General features: G+C 43.6%; 1 protein-coding gene and 1 long non-coding RNA gene across 5 annotated transcripts in view; one reads left to right on the forward strand and one right to left on the reverse strand.

Moving 5' to 3' along the window:
- Positions 1-21,115, reverse strand: part of ATF3 (activating transcription factor 3) — a 40,698-nt gene that overhangs the window by 10,803 nt on the left and 8,780 nt on the right. The window contains exon 1 of one of the 4 annotated variants that reach the window (XR_014523596.1): positions 4,511-4,758. The exons of 1 other annotated variant lie outside the window; for it this stretch is intronic. The gene's annotated coding sequence lies outside the window, so the exon portion shown is untranslated. Of the gene's footprint in view, positions 1-4,510; positions 4,762-21,115 lie in introns of those variants that run through there. 2 more of the 4 variants (XM_083494907.1, XM_083494909.1) reach the window with 2 other exon arrangements.
- Positions 13,528-15,344, forward strand: LOC310703706. The gene is made up of 2 exons (XR_014524326.1): positions 13,528-14,582; positions 14,935-15,344. It is a non-coding gene; the product is annotated as an uncharacterized lncRNA (long non-coding RNA).

Raw genomic sequence — 21,115 nt, forward strand, 5'->3', positions numbered from 1 at the left:
AACCATAGGCACCGACTCCATGGGGCTTGAGGGGGCCCGAGCCCCCTCAAAAATTTGTTTGGGGGGGCTCCGCCCCCCCAATAATCTCCGGCGCCCCTCCAGCAGAGCGCCGGAGATTATTGAAGGCTTGTAAACCCTTCAATAGAGTCCCGAAACCCCTCAATGAAACATCAGGATTTCTCAAAGAACCATCGCTGACCAATGGGCATCGTCCAAGGTGAGAGGCAGCCAATCCGAAGTCAGGAAGCAGCAGCCCCGTGTCTGGAGCGCGCGATCCGCCAGGAGAGCGCAAGAAACCGAGAGCAGAAAGCGGGGAAGAAGCGCGCTACAAAATGTAGCAACAGCGGATACAATGTTTCCTCCTGTTTCCTTGTTTCTTGCAAGACAGAAACAGAGGGCGATCCAGGGCTCCCCTCCCTCCCTCCCTACCTCCCTAGCAGAAGGTCCTTGGAGCTGATTAATAGGCGCAGCACGCTCTCCCCTATTCGCTCACGAGGAGGCGGCGCCACTTTATTTGCATATTCATGAGCTTATTTATTATTCATGAGCTTTCCCGGGCCCCCCCAATATTTTTTATAAGTCCGCGTCCCTGTTCGAAACACATTCGTTCCCTCAGAGAATTCTGGGCACTGTAGTTTACCCAGCACAGTTACAATTTCCGGCAACTCTTAACAAACTACATTGCCCAGAGTTCTTTGAGGCAGTGTGTACGCAGCCTTATATATTAATAGCAGACTCCTTCTCCAAATGTGAAATCTTATAGAAACCAAAATGGCACCATCCTCTCACATGGAGGAGGTAGCAGTAGCCTGAAGGGAACCCCAAGATTTGCGACAGAAGCACATACAATTTTTTTAGGAAGCGGGGAGGCAAACAGCCCAATGAGGACTGGGCATGCTCAGTGGCTACAGAATGTTTGCTGGCTGTTGGAGTTGAGGTGGCAGGGAATGGAATAGAGTATCCTTGAGAAGGGCAAGTCTGGATGAAATACTGAATAGGAGCGCTCTGTACAGCCAGGTTTGGTTGCAATTCTCTGTTGTGTCATATTTTTCCTGTTCATAGCCAGATTTCTGATTCTAATCCCCGAAACTATTTACTCTTAAAGGCTTTTGCTGAAACAAGTGACACATCAAAGATTACGAGAGGAGATCCACACCGTACATTTAAAGTACATTTACCATGTCTGGTGTCCCCACAAAGAATCCTGGGAGCTGTAGTTTGTTAAGGGTGTGGAAAGTGTGGCTCTGAGAAGGAAACTACATTTCCCAGCATCCTTTGGGTGCAGTTGTGTGCTGTAAATGTGCACTGAATATCTGTTAGAAGTAAGGTGTGGGTCTTTAAAAAACTGGGTCACTTTCAGCTAACTTGGTTGACATTAAAAGATTCGCCCTCACATTAAAAATAGAACCAGGCACACTGACCTGATGCTTCACGTGCCTTTCATTTCAGATATTCTCAGAAACCAAAAGTCCTCGTTTTATTTTTTGACGGATACATTTGCTTCCCCACACACCCTGAATATTTTCCCCATCTTGCTGATGCAGTAACCTGTTAACCATAGAAGTTAATCTCCCACAGCTTCAAAAGCAATTAAAGTCCACAAGCACCCTGAACTGAACTTGACCTTTTAAGATTTTTGGCATTGCAGTTTGGCCACATATATCTGCTGCTTTTGAAATGGCCAGCTGTTAATATGATGAAGAAAATCAATAAGGCACCAGAAACCGCTCGCCGTCACCACTTTTTGTGTGTGGTGTCCTCACAAAGCCCCTGCTTAGATGGCAAGTTGGACAGAAGTATTTGCCGTTTTTGCTCACCATCAACCTTATTCGATGCAAAAAGCGTTTCAGAAATTCACATTGATACTCAGCACTCGTAATCACTTTGTGTGGTTTCTCAGCCATCATCAACATTTCACTTTTCAGTTGTTTTGGATCAGTGGTTCCCTAGCTTTTCCCACAAAGGACTCCTAAAATCTTCTGAGGGTCTTGGTAGACCACTTAATGATTTCTCTCTCTCTCTGGTAGCATTTGTAATGTGCTGTGCTAAATGCTGTACAGTTTTTAATTGTATTTTTATTGCTTCCATTATTTCTTATTATTAAATTTGTATACCGCACTATACCCACAGGTCTCCTACACATTGTATTGTATTGCATTTTGAGTTTCGCAGAATGAAAGCCATAGAAAATCAGTTAAAAATCAAGATGAATGTTTAATAGGATGGACTTCAGCCACACATCCACAGACACACCACGGACCACCAGAATGAAGCTTATGGACCACTGGTGGTCCACAGACTGCAGTTTGGAAGCCTTTGCCTTGAACTACAACTCTTATCAGCCCCAGTTGAGCAAGCTGGGGCTAGTGGGAGTTGTAGTTCCAAATGCTTTTAAACTCCTAAATGCTTTGAATAATCCTAGCTGCATGCTTACTTAAGAGTAGGCCCACTTAAATCCAGTGGGACTTGCTTCTGAGTAAAATATCTTAGGAGGATATAGCACAGCAAATTTATGCTGTGGGAAATAAAAGTAAGCCTAGAAACCTAGGTACACTTAACTAGGAAATACACACTTATGAGGGAGTAAGTCACATTGAACGCAGTGGAGTTCTGTTGCACTTCGAAGGCTGCACCTGTGCAAGCTTTCTGCTGAGTAAGTTAAGCTGAACTCAGTGGGACTTTCTCCATTTATTTGTTCATTAAATAATTTCTGTATTGCCATATCGGGGCAATGTACATGAAAACATAAAGCACTATTTAAAGAATAAAAATCCAGAAATTCCTTAAGGTGACTGGCTAATCAAAAATAAAAATTTAGCAGCTGCAAAGGCTCTTGTTGGCACACAAAAAAAGCCTTCAAGAGATACCTGAAAGTCAAAGGTAAGGGTGGGTGCCTGCCAAATCTCTGCCAAAAGATTATTCCACAGCACAAGACCAGCGACGCTAAATGCCCGACTTCTAGCTGAGACTGGTCAGTCCTCTGTAACTCTGGGGGCTTCCAAATTAAGCAGAAGTAGGACTGGGCTTCATGGTGCCAAAGCTACAGACCTCCTTTGGGAGTAAATTCAATATAACTTGCTGAGACTTACTTCCAAGTAAACATGCACAGGCTGAAGCAAGTCCTGCATCCATCCAGCTTCATGCAAATAAACCATGAAAATGTTATTTTTTTGCCTTTATCTGCATGAAGATTACTTCATCTGGAACCAGCCATATTCATCTACACTTAAAGGAAAGGTATTGGCTTATAAGGGGGGGGGGGAATCCGTATTAGGACCCTTTATTTACACCAATCAAAAAATGTCACAAAACACTGTGCAAACTTTCAAGTTCTCCAGAACTCCTCATCAGGCTAGATGGCAGAACCACCCCTGCTTTGCTTAATCTAGCCCAGTGAAGAGTTCTGGAGAACTCGAAAGCTTGCACATTATTTTGTGGCATTTTGTTTGGCCTAATAAAGATAGTTTCTCCTATGGATTCTGGAATTAGCAGTTCCACTAAACAAACGTTTAACACTCCAAAATCCCAAACATACTGAAGTTTTGAAACAGTCCTATCGATCCCTGCAAGCCTGATCTGCATAAAACCTCCTGCATTCCTATTTTTACAGGTTCGTCTGATAACTCAACGCCGGCGAGTAAAAAACAAATCTGACAGATCGAGCAGGGAGCATCCTATACAAAGCGGCGGAGCGCTCGCCACCACGCCGTGCGCCACCGACTGGCGGCTGGAGGCATTGCCACATCGTAAAAAAAGTTAAGCTTTCGAATCTTTTCCGCCAACTCTCGCCATCCCACAACTTACCGTAAGTGATCATCATTTGATTATTATCACTTATAAGTTGCTGTTTTTCTCCCGAAAGTGTTCTGGGAAATTAAAAAGCTGGCGATGACCTGGAAAAACCGCCGCAAAAACCTCTCCACGCGTAGTTTTACGCGGTTGGAAATATACGATCTTGGGATTAAACAGAACTGCCCCCCCCCCAACTTTCCCTTGCCGTTTCTTTCCGTCAAAAGAAACAAACAGCAGCAGCATCAATGAAAACCACTGTGCGGTCGCCCAAACTTTTAAGCTGATAGCGATCGGAGCGCCCGAGGAGGAAACAGGCAAGTTTCTGTTGCTTACGCGAAACAGAGCGCTCGAGAGAGATCGGTCAAACACTTTGTTCGGATGAATGAACTTTTACTTTCAGTTAGCCTCACTTTTAAAAAGAAAAAAAACGTGAACGATTTCACTTCTGACTCCCTCACCTCACTAACTCCACGGAAGAAGAAGAAATCTCACCTACTCAACACTCGATTTGATTGGGAAAAGTTCCGAGACCTGAAACGGGACGGATACGCACGTACCGAAAGACGCGCGTTCCCCTCGAGCCTATTTCCCTACCACAGATCAACTCCACCAACAGTGAAGACAACACCTGAGTGAGCGGGTGAGAGATCCCAGATCTCCTCGTCCCCGTTTCTCTCCGCGATTGCCTTCCCCTTCCTCCGGTGTCTCGCTCCCTTACCTGTTCCTCACCTTTCCTCCTTCGAGCCGTCTTTTCCTTCCCAGTTTCGAAGAGTCGGAGGGTAGGAGAGAAGAGAGGGAAGACTCTCAGGTGAGAGTTTAAGGAATAAAATAAAAATCTCGGGCGGGGTGCGTGGAGCGGGGTTGTCCTTCGAGGCGGGACTGGTGGCGCTGGACAGCAGGAGCGGTAGTAGTAGTAGTGGCAGCCGCGGCTCCTTCGCTCCGAGCGCCTCTCCGCGTCTCTGGCTCCCCGCGAGGTTGCATCACCCCCTTTATATAGCCCGGCGGGCAGCGCTGGTATTTACTCTGGCCGCCGCTCGCGCGCTGATGTCATGCTATTAATAGATCCTTCAGCAAGATCTGGAGGAGGCAGGGGGCGGGGCCCAGGCTGGCGAGGGGGCGGGGCTCCCCGGTGATGCAAGGACTCTCCCCCCACACACACGAGGAGGGAGGAGGAGGAGGCGGGGCGCGAGGCGACGCTTTCCCGGGCGCGTTCCTTAAGAGGCAGGCGGAGCGCGCGCCTTGCCCGGGCGGCGGGCCAGGTGGGAACACCCTTCGCAGCAGCAGCAGCGGCATGATCCCTCCATGAGCCAATGGTGCCCAAGCCAGCGCATGACTCCAGATCGCTGGCATCCCGCAGCAAAGCCGGGCCGGGCAAAGGAGAGGCGATCAGGGAGGAGGGACAGGAGGGTGCGGGGGGGGGTGTTTTTGTGTTTTGCTTTCCCCACTTCCCTGTTTAGGGAAGTTTTTAAAATTTAATGCTGTACTGTTTTTAACACTTGATTGGGAGCCGCCCAGAGTGGCTGGGGAAACTCAGCCAGATGGGCGGGGTATAAATTATATTATTATTATTCCCTTCTCTTTCTAATGAGGATCTGATTGGAACTTTGCGGATGATGCCTTGCCATTTTGTGGTACGGGGGGGGGGGGTGTCTGTCCCCTCCTTTGAGATTTGTGTCTAGACTGTGTGTGGTTTGTGTGTGTGTGTGTGTGTGTGTGTGGGATCGGGTGTATCCGCGCCTACCTCGCGAGATCCGCCGACAACGTCCCCAACCCCAACATTTCTTTGATTTTTCGGTTTTCTTTATTTAATTAACAGCCGCGTGTGTCCCGTCGCGTCCCAATCCCCCGACTTCGCGCCCGCGCAATATAACTCTCGGGAGAGCGTGAAAACCTTAAATCCAGAATCCCCAGGGATCGTTGAAAACTTTTGGGCGACCCGGCCGCTCTTAAAAAAAGAGCGTTCCTCCCCCTCTCTCAAATGGACCGAAACCGCACGAGAAAAGACAGCCGAGAAATTGGGGTCAGTGGGATAACTGAATCGAACATTTCACATACACAAATCCCGTCTGCCCGCTTTACGGCAAAAAAAATAATAATACTGTAAAGTCATCGAAGAACGTCTCTCCTTCTCCGCCGCCCTCGTACATACACTATTGCCACCCTAAATTTTCTACTAGAGTTGTTTGTGCTTATCTTAGCATATTGTAGACATCCGTCACTCCCCCTCATTTTATTTTATTTTTTAAATGGTAATGTTCTGATCCTATCTTATTTGCGATCAACTGGATTTCTGTTCCGAATCCCAATAAACTTGCCTTTGGGAACGCGGTGAAGGACAATCACGCAGCCTGATCCTGTCCTTATTCGCTCCGAAGAAGTTCTAAGCGTGTGTGCTCAGGATTCATTGGAATCCTAAGATCCCAAGGGTCATCTAGTCCAACCCCCTGCAATGCAGGAAGCTCAATTATTTTGCAAAGGGGAAACTATTTTTCCACGCTTGTGATGGGAGAAGAATAAAATAAAAGTTCCTCCTCCAACTCCGCTCCTCTGGGACTGTTTAAAATGATGCTTTGCTATTCTTTGAGCTGGGGGGGGGTGGTCTCTCGCATCGGGGCAGATTCGTCTGAATACAGGCGATGTGGTGATTCCCCCCCCCCATCGCAAATAGCTCCCCACCCGAATTTCTAGACAAAGGGCGATGCAATCGAGGGCGAAAGAAGAAGGGCTCCTTTTGCATCCTCCTTCCGTCGAGGTTTCTTGCGTGTCCCCCACGCTACCCCGTGCATAAGGAGAATAAAAAGGATGTAGACTGCCGGGAGGCGCTTGCTTTGACGCATTTCCGTCAGGATGCAAAAGAAAAAAGGCGCGCGCACGTGCAGACGTCTAAGGTGACTCGTGCCAAATGAAATAAACCCACGTTGTCCACTCCGGAAAGGACTGTGGGCGCTGCGTGGCTGCGTATTGCAAGGGAGACATGCTTCAGTCTCTAGGCACTGACTGGCAAGCCTGATCTGTTGACTTCAGCGCAACTTCCGAGTAAGCCTGCTTAGCATCTCTCGAAACAGAAGATGATGGCTATTTTCTATTTATAAGAGGTTGGAAAACTCATGTTAGACGGAGCACACATATATTCCCAACTTTAGGAGCATAACACTCTGCCCCTGAAAACTTAATGTAAAATGCTTCAAGCAGATGAAATCAGCGAGACTTAACTAACCTTAATCCCACTGAATTCACGGGCCTTCTCTAAACATGGCTAAATCTGGACCCAACTCATCATGTGCAAGTAAATTCTGTAGTAGATTTCTGCATTGTGGGGATTGGAAAATCAATTCTGTGATTGGTTTGCTTGCTGACCCAGAGAGCACTTGGGGACAGAGAACCTTTGTAAGGATAATTTGAAATCTGCATGACTTAAAATCTACATGGAATTTAAAACAGTAAACATTCCACTAACAACATTTGCAGGTACATAACAGAGAGCGAGACTCAAAGGAGCTTGTAGTATCACATATATGGGGTAGAAAACCATACTGAAATCTCAGAGGTGCCTTGACAACTGATTCTGGAACTGTCTGGTGTGGCTGTGCCACATACAGCCTAATCCTCAAATCTAAGGCCATTTTTACAAATAGCACTTAAATCAGTTTGCATTTTCCATATTTTATTTTTAAAATATGCTGTGGAATGCATATTAGCTGGGACTGAAGGGGGCAAGTGAGGAAAATAAGCACCAGAATTTTATTTATTTACATGAGCTGCTAGTGTTTTTTTAGCTTTATGGCTGATTACAGCTCCCATAAATCTAATAAGAATTTTGGTTTTAATTTTTACATGAACAACTTTTACTTTGGAACAGTTCTGCCTATCAAGAAGCTTAAAAGTGGCTTGGAATAACTGCTTGTTGCAAATTTCCTCCTAGAAAATAAATAGTAAACAGGAAAGATGGCATATTGTATGTGTCAAATTTTGTACTGACATCAGACAACTAGAACTTTCTTTGTCAAGCAGGTAAGACAGAAACATATTTTGTTGTTGTTGTTGCACTTCTCACACTTTTAGTATATTAACCAGCAGGGGTTTTAGCTACTATCGGAAGTGTTTTTTTAAAATCAGAAAGTCGGCGGTTCAAATCCCTGCGTCGGAGTGAGCTCCCGTTCCTTGGTCCCTGCTCCTGCCCACCAGCAGTTCAAAAGCACGTCAAAGTGCAAGTAGATAAATAGGTACTGCTCTGGCGGGAAAGTAAACGCCATTTCCGCGCACTGCTCTGCTTTGCCAGAAGCGGCTTAGTCATGCTGGCCACATGACCCAGAAGCTGGACGCCGGTTCCCTTGGCCAATAAAGCGAGATGAGCGCTGCAACCCCAGAGTCGTCCGCAACTAGACCTAACCGTCAGGGGTCCCTTTACCCTTTACCTTTACCTTTTGCATTAGATAAAGCTGAGAAGCTGTCTTTCAATTCTGTGTGATCTGGGGAAATAAACAATCTGCACACTCATCTATTAACAGTAAATGAGCCAATGGAAGATAACCAAGATTTGTGTGCCAATTCCCTTTTCTAATATCCCAAATGGAACCTTAACTCCACACTTGAATAATATATTTCAGCCATGGAAAAATACTCTCAGTTTTAAGCTGGATCTAGTTGGAAGTTTCCCATTGATTTTCACATAATTTGCATGCAAGTAATTGTGCTGCCCAAGGCTGCAGCTCTGTGCATATCTTATCTAAAACCTATTTCCTACAAACTTCTGTGAGACTTCATTTCGGAATAAACCCATTTGTGGTCAATCTGCAAAAAAGTATGATGGTGCCAGAAGCTCAGTTGCACAAAGCTTCTGTCGTTCCTCTTGAGCCAGTATGATTTTTAAAACCCTTAGCAAATATTATGTATAACAAAGATCTGCTTAAACAAAATAAACAGTAGATACCTATTTCTCAGACCACAAACCCAAACCACTGGAGGGAATCAAGTATATCATGGGTAGAGAGAACATAAACGGACAGCAGAACTTAGCAAGACCTCACTGCCTTCCATCTTGAAGAGCTGTTGCCAGTCAAAGTATTAGATTCTCCATACTGGGCTAGACATCCTGAATATTGATATAAAACAGTTTTGTATGTTGATATGATACTTTTTATTCCACTTACTTCTGTTGATTAATGTATGTAAACTTTCCACCAAAGTATTACTTTCCTTGAAGAGCTCTATGTAGGAACATCCAAGCTGTTTTATAGCAGTGCCTACAGCAGAGGTTGGTTTGTGGATCACTGGTGATCCACAAGCTTCATTCAGGCAGTCTGTAGCACATCTGTTGTTTTGTGATGGAAGGCAGGATATGGAACATCCATCACATTACATACTCATATTGATTTTTAATTGCATTTTTATCACTTTCATTTCTTGTACTGTGTTTAGCTGTGTTACAATTCGGATTCTACAGAATCCAAATTGCAACACAATATTTAAGGAACAAAATCAGCAAGAAAAAGACAATTAAAAATCCATGCTGCATCTAAGCACAGCATATTACAATCACTACGGCAGGCAGGGAAATCGTTAAGTGATCTACCAAGACCCCCAGCAGTTTTCAAGCAGTCCATGGGGAAAATAGGGAACTGCTAGTCTCTCTGGAATTCCAAGCAGGAGTCTTTTCCAGCTGGGAAATGCTAGGGGTTTTCTGTATGCAGATGGTATTGTCTTCCGCTGAGCTATGTTTGTTTTACCCAAAATGAAGGTGGTTCCAAAAATATGAACAAAGGCTTTGCTTTCTGTGGCCCTCTTTTTCCCTTTGGACTGACACAGTCCCAGTATTCCAGAATGTGAACAACCACTGCAAATCTACTGCTTCAAGGGACCTTTTAAGAAGCAGATTTATTCCATTGCCTCCCCCTGCAAATGAGTTCATTTACTCCTTACCTGTGAAATTATTGATGCCAGCCTTATTAAGGCAGTCCCTAACTATCCATAAGGAGATCTGATTGCCGCAACTTCTGGTCTCTTGGACTGCAGGAAATTGGCCATTCCTGCTCTAGATTAAATGAAAATAAAACATATCTAACAAGTACCTACCTAGAGGTAAATAGATACGAAGCATATGAAAATGCAGCACTCCAAACGTAAGAACAGCCCTACTGCATCATGCCAGTAAAACCTGAATTTACTGTGGGAACATTTGGTTGAAGTTTACAATACTGCAGTGATAGATTGGGGCAACAGAGTGTGACACCAGCAGCTATACAACAACTATCCATAGTTTCTATAAAAAAATATGTTACAAAAAGAAACGTGATAAAACAGAAACGTACCACGAGAACACTGGCAATTTATTTTTTATTTTATTTATTAAATGAAAATTGCCCATCCATTTTTCAAGATAATTAGTAATTAACATACTGTCGGGATGTTTCCCCAAAGGTTCCTAAAATTATATCAAAAGAACTCTGAAGGCAGCACTCCTAAAACTATTTATTGGGGATCAAGCCTCGCTGACTACAGCATACATTACATTACATTAATATTATTATTAGATGTATCCTTCCTTTACTCCCAAAGGAGCTCAAAGGGTGGCAAACATGAAAATGTCAAAACAATAGCGCTTGAAGAAAAACATATTTAAAACAAGTAAAACCATCTAGAACATTTAAAAACAAAAACTATCTAAACATATATTTTTTATTTTAAAACAACCAACCACCACCTCATGGTTGTTAATTTCAAGGTTGCCATAACCAATATCTATCAGCCATTAAATGTCTGGGTAATTGGGAATGTCTCTAAATTTCTCCTGAAAATCAGTAGTGTGGGAGACAGATCTCACCAGGTGGGCATTCGATAGATGGGATCACCAGGAAAGTCAACACCAAGCAGACAACAGCCACGTGTGGGACCACTAATAGGGTCTCCTCTGCTAATCATAGGGCCCAGTATAGTTTAGTCTGGGGAGCTGTATTATATGCATCAGTTTGCACTATAAATGTATAATCACAGAATGCTGTTCTAGGGATTCTGCTGTGGTTCTCATTGTATTGTTCTGTTTTCTTCCATTTCCCTTTTTGATTTTGTGCTTTGTGTTTTCAAAACTTCTTAAATCGCTCAGAGACTTCTCACATGGCAAGCCATGAATAAATTGAATAAATAATAATAATTACAACACCCAAATGATCAGCAGCTACATGCTACGAAATGCCACCGTTTAATCATACGGGTAAACCGCATGACATCCTTTAAATATTGTTGCCTAAATGAGTAACAAGAAAACAGAAGCTGAAATTGAAACAGATGTGTTGAGCACAAACAATCTAGTTCCTCCCCTTAAGGTTAGAATTACCCCACAAATGAAAACTGGGTTTAGAACTAACCCAGAAGTTATATTTCTAGTCAACTTCTTGGAGTGGCTATGGGTCTTAAGAGTAACATGCCTATCAAGGTAAATGGGTAACGCATTTGAACAATACTCTCTCAGATGGACTCTGGACATAGCTGTCAACCTTCCCTTTTTTTTGCGGGAAATTCCCGCAAAATTATTCCAGCGCAGTTTCCCGCTGCTATCCCGGATTGTTAGATATCCCGTAGATTGTCCCCGGGACAGGTGAGGCTGCTTGTCCCTTATTTTCAAATCTGAAAGTAGACAGCTATGACTATGGAGTTGCCAAAAAGTATAGTTTTGCTTGATGAGATTCAGCACCATTGGTGTATTATTCTGTAAAGGCTTCAATAAAACATATTTAATCAGTCCTGGGACAATTGCTGGTGGTAAAGGAAACAAAGGTACAACCTTCCCCTTGTTGATTCCAAGGAAATGTCAAAATACTGGAAATTATTATTGGATCATTGATAGGATGATCCAATATAGGACCCCACTAGTGTGGGAAAATGATTGCTTGTACATGAGAGCATGAGCAAAGTTCTTATTGTTACAGGGTGATCTCATAGCTAGAAGCATCCTTGGAGCATGAATAGCGCGTGAACAGCTCGTGCTGTCCCATATGATTGGCTAACGTAGTATGGCCTGATCGCTCGCATGGTCTAGTACCAAGGTCTTTATCTGCTGGCTAGAACAAATTGCTTGGCTTGTATTTTTTGTATCTTTCTATTTCACACAATAAAAGCTGTGCTGCTTTAGCCCTAGGAGCAGCCATATTTCGGAACCTATCATGGTGTGAGACTGATTCTTCTTTGGATGCCGAGCTGTAACTCGACAATTGGTGCCCCGTGTGACTGCCTTCGGACTTCACGTTGTTTTTCATTATTCAGCACTCACCTACACGTCGTTCATCCACGTAGTGGATCCCTGGTGAGTGCTCCCGTGTGACTGCCTGTTTTTCATTATTCAGCACTCACCAACACGTCGTTCATCCACGTAGTGGATCCCTGGTGAGTGCTCCCGTGTGTACAACGTTCAGCTCTCACCTCGCCCCGCAAGGGCTGCAGACGCGTCGTTCATCCACGTAGTGGATCCCCGGTGAGAGCTCCCGTGTGAATGTGATTCTGGACTACGTTACGGACTTATCAGCACTTATCTCCGCCCGGACAGGGCAAAAAGGCGCCTCCCTCATCCTCCTAAGGATCCCTCGGTAAGTGCTCCCTGCTCTTTTTGCAACTCTTGCGATCATGGGAAAGTCTCTCTCTGCACCACAGAAAAAATTTTTTAAAGACCTTAAATTCCTTTTGGCCAGTAACAACCTTGCTGTTCGGAAAGCTGACCTTAAGTCCCTTATAAAAGCCCTGGACACTCACTGCCCGTGGTTCCCCCAGGACGGAAATTGGGGGTTAGACGATTGGAAAAAAATTGGACACTTCTTTCAAAATCATCCTCAAATTGATGTAAAGGTTTTGCATGCCTGGGGTAACGTCTATAAAGCTATGTCGTGCTTAACTCCTTCAAACATTCTTCTGGCTGCTGCAACAGCCCCCCCGGTTCACGCTTTGCCTGCCTCAAACCTACCTCCTAAACCTCCGGACATTCTCTCTTCGGCTCATCCTGTCACTTCCCTGCATTCTCCGCATTCTTCACTTCCTGTGCCTCCCGTTACTACTCCTCTCCAAGAATCTTCACATTCAGCACCCCCCGCTCTTCCACCTCCTCCGCCCAAGGCATTTGGCACCGCTCCTACTATTCCTCTCCAAGAAGAGACTCTTTGTACCACTGCTCCGTTGTTGCCTTTTGATTCTGATACTCCAAATCACTTTCCTGTGATTGCTCCTGCACCCCCAGCCCCCATCATGCTGACCCAAGCTGATGTCCTCGATGGGCTGACGGGAGGAGGCAATTTTCTTCCTATTGCCCAACAGTTGGCCCTTGATCCTATGTATTGGGCAGCCACCACAGCCTCAGCCCAAGAGGCTCTGGCCTCTGTTCCTGATGACAGGAATGAGCGAGATGGCCGATGGAGAAGCATCAGACAGGGTCCTGCAAAGCCCTATGGACAATTTGTTGATCGCTTGTATAATACCCTCAAGTGGCAAGTTCAGGACCTGGCAGCACAAGAACTGACTGTACGCCAGCTTGCAAATGAGGACCGTAAGCAAGCGCTGCGCCTTCTAATGGCAACATCAAATATAGCCATTGCTGATATGCTTAAAGCCTGCCAGTCAGTGGGCACTGCTAGCCATGGCCTGCTAGCCACGGCCTTGTCCTCCGCCGTGTCCCAAGATCCTGCAAAGGCTACAACCTGTTGGATTGACAGTGGCTAAAGACAAAATCCAGCGGACCTTACCCATTACGTGCCTGGGACACAAGCTGACAGCATCTGCAGCCATTCCAGTCACGCCTCAACTACAGTTCCCTGATCATTTTAAACTGGTGGATTTACAACAAATTCTTGGACAGCTGAATTGGATAAAGAGTTATTTGGACCTGCCCACCTCCACTTTGTCTCCACTATTTTCTGCCCTTAAAGGACATAAGGATCCAGCAGACAAGATCACAATCACCTCTGCAATGGAAGAGGCTCTTCCACAGCTGTTCCAGTGTTTCCTGGCACGCTGAAAGGCCATCTTCATCCCTACTGCATTGGCCCCCCTTTTCCCTGGGAAGCCACTTCAACCACCAAACATCATTACAGTTTTGCTGCCTCCTAATAGCGACCATCCCATCTGTGTCACCACGTTTCATTGGGCTTGGACTTTTGACTCAGCAGTACAAGGAGCAATACATCAGACTTATTTACAGCAAATGGGCTCCTGTATCTGCAGAAATAGTTGTGTGACTTCTTCTGGATTGTGGTTTTTACATGCCAATAATCAAGCCACGAAATATCACGCAGGTTGCTCGGAAACAGCTATTGGAATAATTCACCATTCTCACCCTTATTGCCCCCCCCGAGCAACCAATATGGCATCGTCCTGAGTGGCCCCACAATTCCACTTCACACGGGTGGAGCCTCTCCGGGAACTTTGTAAAACGCCGCTTTCGTCGTGCTGCTCTTTTGCAGAAGGCCAGGAGGCCTGAACTTTATCATCAGATTTGGACTAACAATACTTACGTTAGAGACATTAATCATTTTGCTTCTATGCTTAACCTTTCTGATTGTTGGATGTGTATGCATATCCCTCCTCAATCAAAAAGATCTGGCATTTTATTACATGGTATTCCTATAAATGCTTCATATAAGATTAGCAATAATATGAAAGACAATCGCATAAGTTTACCTCCTGTATCTCTATCGCTTGTAGAATTAGCTCCGTATTGTTTTCATTTTAATCACAATAGCAAAAAATTTTTAGGTCATTATCCATATTGTAATTGGACATATGAATACATTAATGGATCTTCTTGTTTTCTTAATGTTACAACCATGAGTGGTAGGCCAAAGGTCTTAATTAATAATGTCACAACCTACATGACCTATGAACAACAAGCTGCGTGTAGAGACTTTTATGTTTGGTTCGACTGGATGAGAAAGAGCAGCAGAACTACATGTTTGCTTCAATCTGACTTATGGTTATTTTGTGGCACACATGCCTACAAAGAAATCCCCTCTGCCTTTTCTGGTACCTGCACGTTAGGTATAGTGGTACCCTTGGTGTATAAAATAGATAAGCTCCCAGCGGTCCGTTTGCGTAACAGAAGGGAAGTACAATCACCTATTTCTCAATATACAGGGACAGCCATTTCTAGGTCTCTTCTGCCTTCTTTAGGTGCAGCCATGAATTACCGTGATTTGCATAAATTGGCAAACTGGACAGAAAATTTGTTTAATTCCACCATTTTGGCTTTAAAAATGATTAACAAAGAAATATCAGAAATAAGAAATGTAGTTCTTCAACATCATTATGCTTTAGATGTGATCCTTGCTTCTAAAGGTGGAATTTGTGCCTTAATTTATTCTCATTGCTGCATGTATATAACTGATCAATCGACCAATATCTCTGCTACTATTGATCATATGGAACAAATGATAGCCCATAATCCTTTGAATCCACCTGAAAGTTTTGATCCATGGGAGTGGTTGTCTTCTTGGTTACCTAATGGATTATGGTTAAGAAAAATATTATTGATTGTAATTGCATGTATTGCTGGCTTCATTATGGTGTGTTGTTGCATTCAATGCATACCCTCTTTGATTTCCCAATGCACTGCATGGTGGTACCGACCACGGCCCACCACAGGGGTTACAAGAGGAATTTATGTTGCAAAGTGTAGACGCTTAGGCAATGAAGTGTACGATTTGGACTAATGGTCCCTCTTTTCCTCTAATAATATAAACAAGAAAAGGGGACATGTGGGAAAATGATTGCTTGTACATGAGAGCATGAGCAAAGTTCTTATTGTTACAGGGTGATCTCATAGCTAGAAGCATCCTTGGAGCATGAATAGCGCGTGAACAGCTCGTGCTGTCCCATATGATTGGCTAACGTAGTATGGCCTGATCGCTCGCATGGTCTAGTACCAAGGTCTTTATCTGCTGGCTAGAACAAATTGCTTGGCTTGTATTTTTTGTATCTTTCTATTTCACACAATAAAAGCTGTGCTGCTTTAGCCCTAGGAGCAGCCATATTTCGGAACCTATCATGGTGTGAGACTGATTCTTCTTTGGATGCCGAGCTGTAACTCGACACACTAGAATATCCTAGTTTTGTTTAGGTTTTTTGAAAAAAAAAAGTGGTAGAACTAGAAGACCTAGAAATTATTGTTGTGTTTTTATAGCTACAGAAACAGCAGTTGCACAGAAGTGGGGAGAACTATCCCAAGAGCTAGATGTGTTAGTCTGCTGTAGCAAAAACAAAGAGTTTTCTGGATTCTTAAATACTTAGGCTGAAATCCTAACCATGTCTCTTCAACAGTAGGTCCTGTTGAATTCAATGTGGCTTAATCCCAGGTAACGGGTTAGGATTGCAGCCTATCACATTTATTTTGGCATAAACTGTTGTGCTCCATCAGAAGTGGAATCTAGTCTGTGAAAGTTTATGTTGTAATAAATGTTTATTTAAGGTGGCATAAGACTGTTGGTTTGTGGCAAAAAGAATTCACCATCTACAGTGAAATAGTTGCATGGGGTCTGGTAGATAAAACTTTTACTTCCATAATACATAGCAAAGAAGGAAGACTAATTAGCCATTGTTTTCAAGGAAACAGGTTTTATTTGTGGTGCATGGGAACAGCAAAGTACAAGATAATGTCCAGGCACATGCTTTTGTTAAAACCATAATGATTTATTCGTAACCACATTTATTTCCCAAAATACTGTTGTAAGATTTATCTATAATTTATACAATAATGTGAATTTTTTTCCTTTAAAAAATGCCAACTGTTTTAAGATAAGGCCATTGTGACATGTTCAGGAATGCAATTCCTGTAGACAATAGAAGCTGGGGTTGTTCTTGAAATGTTGAAATCACTTTAGCATGAAGCACTCAGACAGATTTGTGGAGGATGAAGCTATCAGTGCCTACTAGCTAAAATAGCTATGTTCTACCGCCACTGTTGGTGTACTCCTGAATACTAGCTACTGGGAATCACACGTGGGGCAAATGCCGTTGCACCCAAGTCTTGCTTGTGGAATTCGCATAGGTTGGCCACTGGAGAATGCTGGACCTTTGGTTTGATCCAGCACACATTTTCTTATGTTCTTAATCTAGTTGTTAAGATTGGGAGACTTTGGCCAAGTATTGCTGTTGAACGCTCTCCATTGATTTCACTGGGGCTTCTACTGTATCCTTTGACCTTCACCTTTCATTCACATATGTCCCTGCCTTATATTGAGTACGGCCCAGTATTCTCTGCTTTGGTAACAACTTCCCATAACCTCAAGCGGAGACCTGGGACTCAGCTAGATTGGTAAAGAAAAAGTGTTTTATATGTGTTGCATATGTGATATAACACTGTGTACGAGACTCCTGACTGCTTCGCTCACAAGGGTCATAGGAACGTGCAAGCCCACTCACCACAACAAGGTGATGATCCAGTGAGTGTACTACCAACCTTACTGTATGCTTGTGAAACACGGACCACTTATAAATGCCATCTCCAACTCCTCAAAAGATTCCATCAACGGTGTCTCCGAAAAAATTTACACATCACTTGGGAAGACTGGCGAACTAATGCCAGTGTACTGAAATAAGCAAAGATCACCAGTGCCAAAGCAACAATTCTTCAACATTAACTTTGTTAGACTGGTCATGTTGTACGGATGCCTGATTATCGTCTTCCAAAACAACTACTCTATTCCAAACTTTAAAATAGAAAGCGTAATGCTGGTGGTCAACAAAAGAGGTTTAAAGACTCTCTCAAGGCAAATCTAAAAATATGTAGTATAAACACAGACAACTGGGAAACACTGGTCTGCGAGCGCTCCAGTTGGAGAACAGCCTTTACCAAAGGTGTCATGGGCTTTGAAGACACTCGAAAGGGAGAATCGTGCTAAGAGGAAGGCACGCTTGGCAAACCCTCACTGTGATCACCTCCCACCTGGAAACCTATGTCCCCACTGTGGAATGACATGTGGATCCAGAATTGCCCTCCACAGTCACTTACGGACTCACTGTTAAGACCATATTTATGGAAGACAATCTTACTCGGCTACGAGTGATCACCAAAGAAGAGGAAGATAACATTGTGACACCAGATGGCGCTGTGGAGTCCCATCTTTCCCTACTGGATTTCCCTGTATGAGTTTAGAACGCGTCTAACTGAATCACTTCTATAACGTGTCTAGATCCAGCCCTGCTACCTTTAGTTCTTTTACCTGGAAATCTTCAATCTTATTATACATGTGAAGCAGAGGCTCTCAAACTCTGGTCTGTGAGCTGCATTCAGGTAATCTATAACAAGGTTGTAGAACATTCTAGAATAGCTGTAGTTGGGCCTGTACTTGATTGCGGTTCCCTACCCACCATGGAAATCGGGGCCAAATTTGAACCAGGGCTAGATGATGAAACAAGCTAAGAAAGCTGCGGCCTCCATGATGTTCGTAATAGTTCAGTGGTTTTGAGAATTATGCCAGAGCAGAAGGGGGAAAATATTCTATTTGTATTTGTATTTAATCCAAGAGCACATCCACTGTATTAGAAATGCAACACTATGGTTATTAAAATTAAGAGTTATTTGTCTCCTGAGACAGACAGATGCCAGCAACAATTTAGGTGCTTTATTTTGTAGAACAAAGGAAGTTTATTCAGTGATTCACTGAGACCCTCAGCAATTTTCAAGCAGTCCATGGAGTGGGAAGCTCTCATGTAAAGATTATACTGTTTCACTGAGCTGTTGCTGCCTCTTCTTCTGGGATAATACAACATGGTGCAGATCCCATTAATATCTAATCACTGCTTTAAAAAAGTACGTTAGCTTTGCTCTCAGGCGCAGTGAACTTACATTTGAAAGAGGGCGGGCTAATTTGTGGCCCTCCAGATGTTGCCGAACTAACACTCCCATGAACCCCACCCAGCATGGGAGTTGTAGTTCAGCAACAACTGGAGGGCCAGACAGGTAGCCACCCTGATCTAAGGTTTGTTATTTTCAAAAGCAGTTTAAAGGTTATTGCAAAACTTAAGGACATAATGGGAAATGGTGTAGTTTGTCATTAACTAGGTACAATATAGCTCTGTGTCACAATTTATGTCCATGTTCAATTCCTGGCATCTTGCATTAAAAGGATCAGGTAGCAGCCAATGAGAAAGAGTTAAGCCTGAGACCCTGACCTGCCAATCACAGTAGACAGTGCTGGAATGGATAGGCCAATGTGTGTTCACATTACCACCTTAGGATGCAGTGAAGCTGATGTTTCTCAGTGAATTTTACATCTCTTTCCCCACTAGCTGTTCACATCAGCACAGCTTCATCAGTGTTAGATTCATTTATGTTTTTGTATCCTCCCCAGCGGGGAAGTGGGTGGCGCTGTGGGTTAAACCACAGAGCCTAGGATTTGCCGATCAGAAGGTTGGCAGTTCGAATCCCCATGATGGGGTGAGCTCCTGTTGCTCGGTCCCTGCTCCTGCCAACCTAGCAGTTGAAAAGCACATCAAAGTGCAAGTAGATAAATAGGAACCGCTCTGGCGGGAAGGTAAATGGCGTTTTCGTGCACTTCTCTGGTTCGCCAGAAGTGGCTTAGTCATGCTGGCCACATGACCCGCAAGCTGTACGCCGGCTCCCTTGGCCAATAAAGCGAGATGAGCGCCGCAACCCCAGAGTTGGCCACGACTGGACCTAATGGTCAGGGGTCCCTTTACCTTTTATCCTCCCCAGGAGTGTTGACAGACCAGGAATGTTTTTTTCACACTGTGGCTAGAATTAGGAGCAGCATAAGGACTTCAGTCAGTGTGAAGCTGGTTTGAGAAACAACACATCAAACGGTAGTATTTTATAAGAAAGTACAGGATATCATATGTATTTAGGATAATGTGCGCGCGTGTGAATTCAGATTAAAAATCCAGCACTGGAAATGCAATGAGTGCACAGTAAATGTGTGAACTCAGTCTTGGTATTACAAGGCACCTTCGTACTTCCAAAGTTTTGGAATGGAGCATGACAAGCTTTGCAGGGATGGGGCACTAGGTATCATCACTGGCATCTTGGATTAAAGGATCAAGGGTTGGGGAAATTTCTCTCCTTGAGACACTACAAGCTGGGCTAGGTGGGCTCAGTGTTGTGACTCAGTCAAAGGCATCTTCCTGTGCACTTTGTACAAAATGTTAGCATTACCATTAATGTGTTTTCCGTGGGAATCATCGCATTTCCCCAGCTACAAGATCACTCAGTTTCAGTGCAATAACCCTGCAATAAAACCTTGAAGAATGACATTTGGACCAAAGTGTATTTAATGGGAAACAAATGTGCATTTGTTTATTTTTTCATACAAACAAAAGTGATTGAATGGGAAGTAACTTTCTTGTTTGGTCATCTTCTGTGTTACAATAAATTTCTGTCCCAGGCACACTTTCCTAATAGCAAGCAAGGCCCATCGGACACAGTGGGACTTACTGGGCACGTAAGATTGTTGTTAACCAAGAAATTATTACAGAAACATAAAATTTATATGGAAATGTTTGAACTGTTATTATCCTCTGGGTTTGTGGAAGAGGTTTTCTGGTTTTCAAGAAGAAGGCAGCAAACTGAACAGGCTTGTTCTTTCTCTGAAACTTTCCAGAGACTTTTTATCACATGGACTTTGGATATCTACATAGCAGTGGGATTAGTAAAATGGACTGCGATTACAACTTCAGAGCAGTTGTACGCTATTGGGTGATCCAGTCAACAATTGGCTAAAAAGTACTAATGCAATCAGGAGTTTCAGGGTGTGATATGTAAAAAGGTAATATTCTGAAATTCAACACATTTATCTGGAAGTAAACCCCGCTGAGCTGAGTGGAACTTTCTTCTGAGTAAGCATGCATAGGATTGCACTATAAGGGAAGCAAACTGTTTTGTTTTGTTTTTTTAAAAGAGACATTATGAATGAACATAAAAGATGCTATCCTTAAGTGTGTGGAGAAAAAAATATTAATGGGCTTGTGAAAGAGGTATAGTCATATATTTGTGTAACACAGATTATACTGATATTAATTATACCTGCTAAAGAGATCCAACAAAGAAGCCTATCCAGGAAATAAATAGCATTTAACCTGTTGGGAAATGTAAATGCTAAGCACAGCTTTAAATGATGAATCAAACTGCAATTGCAGATTGAGGACACTTTTTGGGTGGGGAACGATTAAGGCTAGTTTGATTCTGGTATGTGATTATAACAGGACGTGAAACAAAATGCTAAAAATCACTTTTCCTTCTGAGAATGACTACTGCTTATGAAATTGTGAGTTATCATCTACATCAGGCATGACCAAACATGGCCCTCCAGCTGCTTTTGGGACTACAACTCCCATCTTC

The sequence above is a fragment of the Podarcis liolepis genome (assembly GCF_965112155.1).
Source record: "Podarcis liolepis genome assembly, chromosome: 3".
Taxonomy (NCBI): Eukaryota; Metazoa; Chordata; class Lepidosauria; order Squamata; family Lacertidae; genus Podarcis; species Podarcis liolepis.